Raw genomic sequence first — 7,271 nt, 5'->3', positions numbered from 1 at the left:
CCCAAAAGTGTACTAACAGACCATGGACGAAACTTTGTTTCACAATTAATTCATCACTTCGAAAACTTATTCAGAATACAGTACTTTTGGACAACTGCTTATCACCCTCAAAGCAATGGATCACTTGAAAAATCACATTGAACAATTGGAAATTTGTTAAAACGAGCATCGAAGATAACCAAAATGAACGGGAAACGAGCGTCACAACAGTATAAAGCATGACCTGCTCACAACCTTCGCACAACCTGCGCACAACCTGCTCACAACGGTATAAAGCATGAAGGTACTGGTTGCACTCCGCTTCAACTCACTTTCGGCAGAGAAGCTATTTCGCCTTCATTTCTTGCCACCTCACCAAGCTTGAGGTATTCTGAATTGATCGAGTTGTGAAAAACGAAATTATAAGACTTATAAATCACCGAAAACAAAACAAACTCTCGCCTAATTGGGTAGGGCCAGCTGTAATCACAGAAAAGTTAGACAATTATAAGACTGGACCACAAACCGCCTAAGCGGAGTCCGTTTGACACCAGAAGGTCAGTATCAAGGTCAGTTCAAGGTCAAAACTACAAAAATCACCGCTAAACAACTAAAGCAGGGTACCTTTAGGTTCATGCGGTCGCTGAATTCTAATATGGTGTTCGCTTGACACCAGCTGGTCAGTATGAAGGTCAGCTTAAGGTCAAATCTACAAAATTCATCGCGATCCAATTAAATCAGCGTACGTTAATGTTTAAGTGGTAGCTGAGATCGAATCCGACGTCCGTTTGACGCTATCAGGAGTGTATCAAGGTCAGTTCAAGGTCCAACCTACCAAAATCATCGCTAACTAACTGCATCAGGTTACGTTTAGGTTTAAGTCGTCGCTGAATTTAAATCCGATGTCCGTTTGACGCTATCAGGTCAGTATCAAGATTAGTTCAAGGTCCAGCCCACAAAATTCATCGCTGACTAACTAAACCAGGGTACTTTTAGGTTTAAGTGGATATCTTAAAATGAAGGTTAAGAGATTCTACGGTAAAATTGCTATTCGAATGTCATGGATTATTCGCAATAGTTTACTTTTGCAACGATAAAATGTTTTAGAAAGTATGACATCTTCAACGCCTGTTGAATGCAACACTTCGAAGGCATCAGCTGTAAGTAGCAGTCAACAAGCGTTATAGTTTATAGTTTGGTTATGGTACTGTTACAAACATTAAGAAAAAGTAGCTTTTGTTGAATTGTTTACAGAGGTATAATCCTCTACATTGTTGGTGATTTCAATATTTAACATCACTAGTAAAGTTTTATACAGGATGCGTCGTAGAAATCTATTTCGCTTAGTAAAAATTGATTATTAAGGGCAACTTTTCTCAAGTTTTTATATAGGTGAACACTAGTCTCACTGCTGGATTTATATTTGCGATCAATCTTTTTTAGAATTAATTTTGTTCATAAGTAGGTTTACTGAAGTTTGTAACCGGTATAAATTTTAAGTAGTTTCATTGTTTGGAAATATCCCTTCAAACCACCTTGTTTCTTTCACCATGCCACCTTGTGACAGTCGAGGAAGATTTTGTGTCGTATGTGGTAGATACATTATACCCAAAAATAGAAGGTCTTCAACAGATGCTGCAAAAAATATGTAGATTAATTGTTATGGTGGCGTAAAAGAAAGTCTTGATCATTCTTGGATTGCTCATATCTTTTCTGCGACTTGTCTAAGTGACATTACCAGACATTGCAAAAACAATGAAAAAAAAACTTCGTATCTCTCTGCCTGTGATTTTGAGTAAACCTTCGAGTCATGAAACGAATTGTTACTTTTGCATATGTAGGACTGAAGGTTTTAATTCAAAGAATTTACATGTGTTGATTTACCGTGCCATTGATTCCGTTATGTATCCAGTATACACCAGAAACATTGAAAGAGATAGTTCTATGGAAACATATCAATGCAATAATCAGGACAATTTAAACAACTGAAAAGGCATGGAAAAGGCAGAAAATCAAAAAGGTAGAGAAGCTGATCTAGCGAAAGAGTCCGCATCGGATAGTGAAATGAAAAAAAGTTTACTTTAACCAAGAAGAACTAAGCGATCTAATTTGAGATCTAGGTCTTTCTAAGGAAAGCGCAGAACTCGTAGCATCAAGTCTGAAAGAAGAATTGTTTAACACCTAACACTAAGATTAGTTTTTACCGTGATCGAGATAGACCTTTTAGAAAATTTTTTCTTCGGTAGGAGACTTAGTATATTGTAATAATGTGAAGGGTTTAGTTGAAAAATTTAAAAGCATTTCTTGATACCTTATAATGCTAACGAGTGGCGACTACTCATAAAATCGTCTATAACTCTTTCAGTTTCTTCTCCATAAATTGAATTAAAATAGGCACAAATGGCAGCTTTGTGGAGATTTAAAAATCACAAAATAATTCTGGAACTGCAGTGTGGATTTTCGAAACACCAGTGTTCCATCAGGACTTGAAAGATGTGGAGCATAGATATCAAGGTGTATGGGATACTCATATGATGTCTGACTATTGCTGGTGCCTTAAAACGGATATGAAGACCGTTCATAAAAGAAAGGTTATTCGAAGATCATTTGAGTAAAAAAAGACGCATTCTTCAGAAAGAAATAAGTCGTTTTAAACGAGCATCATATTTTTATTTACATGTGGCATCATACTTTAAACATCACATAAACTTGTCATTGGCGCCCCCGTTTCTATAACGGGTAAGTTCTGAAAGAAGTAGTACCTTAACGTGGATCAGAATGGGTAACACTGAAACCACTTGAACTGAATTTAAAGCGTTTCTCACGTTGTATTAAGCGAGTTCAAATTTAATTTATTCAAAAAGTACTTAATACTACGGAATTCTTGAATGGGAACAAGGGGTACAATTTCTAAACAGAACAGACCCCACATAAAAGCTCTTCAGGTTTTTCCAAAATTTACCATTAAAACCTCTTAAACTTCATTTTAAGATGTCCACTTAAACCTAAAAGTACCCTGGTTTAGTTAGTCAGCGATGAATTTTGTGGGTTTGACCTTGAACTAATCTGGATACTGACCTTGATGCTGACATAACCTCTAATCAAGCAAATAGAAACTTCTTTTTTTATTCAATACTTACTAATCAACACATTTTCTTAAATTAGCAGGTAATCCCAGTGGGCAAACATTTTTAGAATGTAATTGGAACGCCCTAAAAACGTTTCATGGACGTACAAGTCAAAAGACGTACATTGAACGTTTTAAAAAATGTCCTAAGTCAGGCCAAATTATGTTCTAAAAACGTTTGATGTTCGAAATACGTCTTTATAACGTCTCTGGAACATTGTAATTTTATGGAACGTTATATGGACTGACTTAGGAAATTTCTAAGCCGTTCAAAGGATGTTCTTCAATGCGTGTGCCCACTGGGCACATTACGACTTTTAGACATTTTTATATAACAAGAAATTCAATGATGACAAATTCAATTTGAAACTTCAACTAATGTTTATTTTCAAGATGTCAAAATGATTGAAAATATTGTGGTTGCACATGCGCATTGAATTATACTGACACTCGGCGCCACCTAGCGTTGCCCTCGAATACAAAACATAATGTCTTCAAAACGATACATGGGTGTGCCACCAATATACTCATATCGTCCCTTTTCAAGCCTGTGAACAATAATAATTTATTTTTAAAAACTTAAATATAAGGTTAATAAATATAGTTATCTATATATTGAAAAAATATCGAGACATGGAATACCAAAAATTTTTTAGAGTGAAAACAGATGTTCGTAAATTTATATTATCTTTAAAGAGGGTGATTTCAGTGTGTCTGAAAAATAATTAAATTGTATTGACCGAAATTGATTCTATTCAATATTTTGCCGACAGGATTAAATGGAATTAACGCGGTCCGATACTTGGTTCGTGAGAAGGCATTGCATGTCATACAATTTTAAGGTTCGCGAAGTATAATTGAATGGTATTAAATAGCATAAACTCATACGAATTACAAACAAATCACTGTAATGCTTTGAAGTTTATAAGTATTGAAAATTATTGAAACGAAACAAGTTTTATAAAAATAAGGGGCCACCTATAAAAGACGTCCGAAAAATTTACGGAATTTTAGAATTCTCCCTCCCATGCTTGTCCATTTTTGTCCGATTTCCAGAACTCCCGCGCCTCAAAGATCGTCCAAACGCAGGAAACCCCCCCCCCGTCCCTTTTACATATTTTTACTTTTTTTCATCATTATGAAATTATAAGAGATTAAAGCCCTGGTCAATTTGAGAAAAATTTATTCTTATGATCAAATATTGAACTTCCTTTGAAAAACTACTTAAAAGCCCATCTGGTCATACCAGATATAGGCATTTTGAGAAATATACCTTCATAAAATGCAAATGATTGAATTTGAAAAAGTGGACCTACGAAAATGGACTGATCCCCCCTCCCTTCTTGTACACTTTTTCTGCTTTTGCCCCCCTCCCCCGGCTCCAACTGCGGATGTATTTTATGGACGGCCACTAGGTACGTAAACATTATGTACAGTCGAGAAGTTCCCATGTTTAAGCGAATCAAGGTATAAATTTTAACATGTTTGTTGATATGACGAAAAATTATAAAAATAAAACAAACTGCTCAAGAAAAAAAGCATCCTCTTAAGCTTTAAACACTCAACGAGTGTTTCGAAAGTTATTTATTTCTCTGGGAGCAGGTGTATATCTGGATAACTGCACTCGATACCAGTCTGGTGCACCCTGAGGACACGGGGCGACCCAAGGACGATCACTTTCTACATTTTTCCCGTAAGTGTTTTAGCATATTAGATATATAAGATTTCATGGTATTGACCAGGGTGGAATATATATTTAAATATGATAATTAAAATAATTCCTTGTTAATAACTGATTTGAATTAGTAGTTGCCTTTAAGTCGTCCAGCAGAAATGAAGGCAATTACTAATTCAAACTTACAATTAAATCCGCCCAGAAGACGGATCAATGCATTTTGGTTGACTACCAGGTGTACTTATTTAAACATAATATTTCCTATGGACTGAGAGTCTCTCAGGCACCATTTTAAATAAAATTGACCAGTTATAAACAAGAAATTATTTTAATTATCACCTCTAAATATGTTTTACAATATTGTTCACACGTAGGAATGCTCTTCAGGCTATTGACCAGTGAAAGCTTGCCACCTCCAAGAGCGGAGAATATAAGGACGATAAGTTTAACAGAATATTCCGGGTACAATCGTCGCAACTCCCTTATAAGATCTCCATACCTCTCTTTCTTTTCATTTTCCTTGGCTATTATGTTTTTATCAGCGAGTGCCGAAAATTCGATAAAGAACATGGTTCCCTTCTCGAAGTCAAGAAGAACTATGTCAGGTGTCGAGTGTGCAACAGAAACAATTGTGCTGAATATAAAGTTTCAGTATATGCGGCACTTCTCATTATCGACAATTGAATCTATTTTCCTAGGAACAATTAGCGGAGGGATATTAAGATTCATCTCGTAAGAGTGACAGAGATCGTAATAAAGCACTCTTGATGCCGCATTGTGCGTATTTTTTTTATGTAGGTCTTTCTCGCATGAATGGGAAAACTAGATAATATGTGTCTTAAATGCTCCGAGTGTGCATGGCACGCCCTACAGTTATCATAGCGAATGTGTTGACTTAAAATGTGGCGACGTTATGTTAAGGTGGAAATGACACCATCTTCACGTGCTAATATGTAAACCTCCGTGCCCGACTTCAATCCGGGTGATTCAAGGAAAGCAAAAGTTAGCTGACATGACATTGACTGATCCTTCACATTTCTGTGAAAAATGCCGTGTATTCTCTTATCGAGGAGCTGTTCACGGAAGTTTTTCACCTGTGCTTTCTTAATCCGAACTTTCTGGAGTGAGTACGTTTTTCAAAGCGGCATCAAGTTTTCAAAGCACCCCACGATCTGCGAATGAACCATTGAGCTTTCTAAGAGACAGATGATAAGTGTATATGTGGTCGAATTGAAAGCTTTCCGGGAATCAATGTAGGCCATCGATAGGTCACGCTATTAGTATGCTGCATCTTTGCAGACACAGCTATCGATGACCAAGTTCTCCCGACATCCTGCTACGCCTCTCTTTGATCCGCGTTGTTTATACATTTCTTGCCACACAGGTCCGATTGTCTGAACAATCCTATCATTTTGGATAGCTGCGAGTATCTTATACAGTGTCTTCAGACAAGTAATTGGCCTGTAATTCTTCGGGTCAGCTAAGTTGCCCATTTTCAGCAAGAGTGTTGTGTGCCCTTCTAACAACCACTCCGAAGTAGGCTTTTCTGACTTTAAATATGAAGTGAAAATACGGGCAAGATACAGATGGGTTAAAGGAAACTTCTTCCACCAGAATGTCTTGAGACTATTTGGACGCGGCGCGCAACTTTTCTTCATACCTCTTAATATTATTTTCACCTGCTGGGTATTGGTGGTCGGGCATTCTTCTTCATGCATTATGAGGGCATGACAGAGCTTCTTGAAGTTATTTATGTTCTCTTAATCTTAGACTTCTCTCCGACATACTTCAACCTCCTCTGGTTTTGACGGATGGTCGACAGTAACTGGAGGATTTTAGAATAATGTTTTCCTCAAACTATCTTTATGGCGAGTTGATGCATGCGTCTTTTGGTCTTATAATCAACAGTTGCTTTCGTTTTACGGTTCGCATCGGGCAAAGCTTTCGCTGCATTATACACACAACGATTGATAATCCTGAGGTCGGATTTTTCGGAAAAATGTCCACAAAGTTCGTCATCCATTTTAGCCAGATCTTTAGGTTTGAGAGAAACCTGGGTGTTCATGTTCCTCCGGGTCATAAAGCATCGCTCTTCCTCTATCGGATGCCTGCCCACCGTTGGTCTTAGTATTGTCTCTCTTTCTCTGTTGCCGCCTTGTTCTGGCTGTGGTAGAGTAGGCGCTTCCTTACATAGCCCCTTTTTTTGAGTTGTTTTACATGGTTTCGCTGACGTTGATGCGGAAAGTGCGATAGCTCTGGGTGTTTCTCGCACCACAGAGCATGCGTTCCTAAAAGGCCCGAGATTCCGCCGATCTATCGCATTGGATCTATCTGCATTAACTTCCGGTCGGAATTTTCGTATGAGATTTTTCCGGGGAATCTGAATTTTGAGGTAGCAATTAGCAATTACTTTCGATGACACCTCCATACTTATTCTTGAATTTTTTTCACGAAATATTACTAAAAGTTTCCAATTTTAAAGTTGCTCGA

At 37.3% G+C, this 7,271-nt stretch overlaps 1 protein-coding gene across 9 annotated transcripts in view; it reads right to left on the bottom strand.

The window, feature by feature from the left end:
• The window catches only part of LOC117168109 (matrix metalloproteinase-14), a 518,894-nt gene that overhangs the window by 313,834 nt on the left and 197,789 nt on the right, over nt 1–7,271 (bottom strand). The window lies entirely within an intron of this gene.

The sequence above is a fragment of the Belonocnema kinseyi genome, chromosome 2, assembly GCF_010883055.1.
Source record: "Belonocnema kinseyi isolate 2016_QV_RU_SX_M_011 chromosome 2, B_treatae_v1, whole genome shotgun sequence".
NCBI classification, from domain to species: domain Eukaryota; kingdom Metazoa; phylum Arthropoda; class Insecta; order Hymenoptera; family Cynipidae; genus Belonocnema; species Belonocnema kinseyi.
Note: the sequence above shows the minus strand (reverse complement) of the source record. Positions and strands in the feature narration are given on the sequence as shown.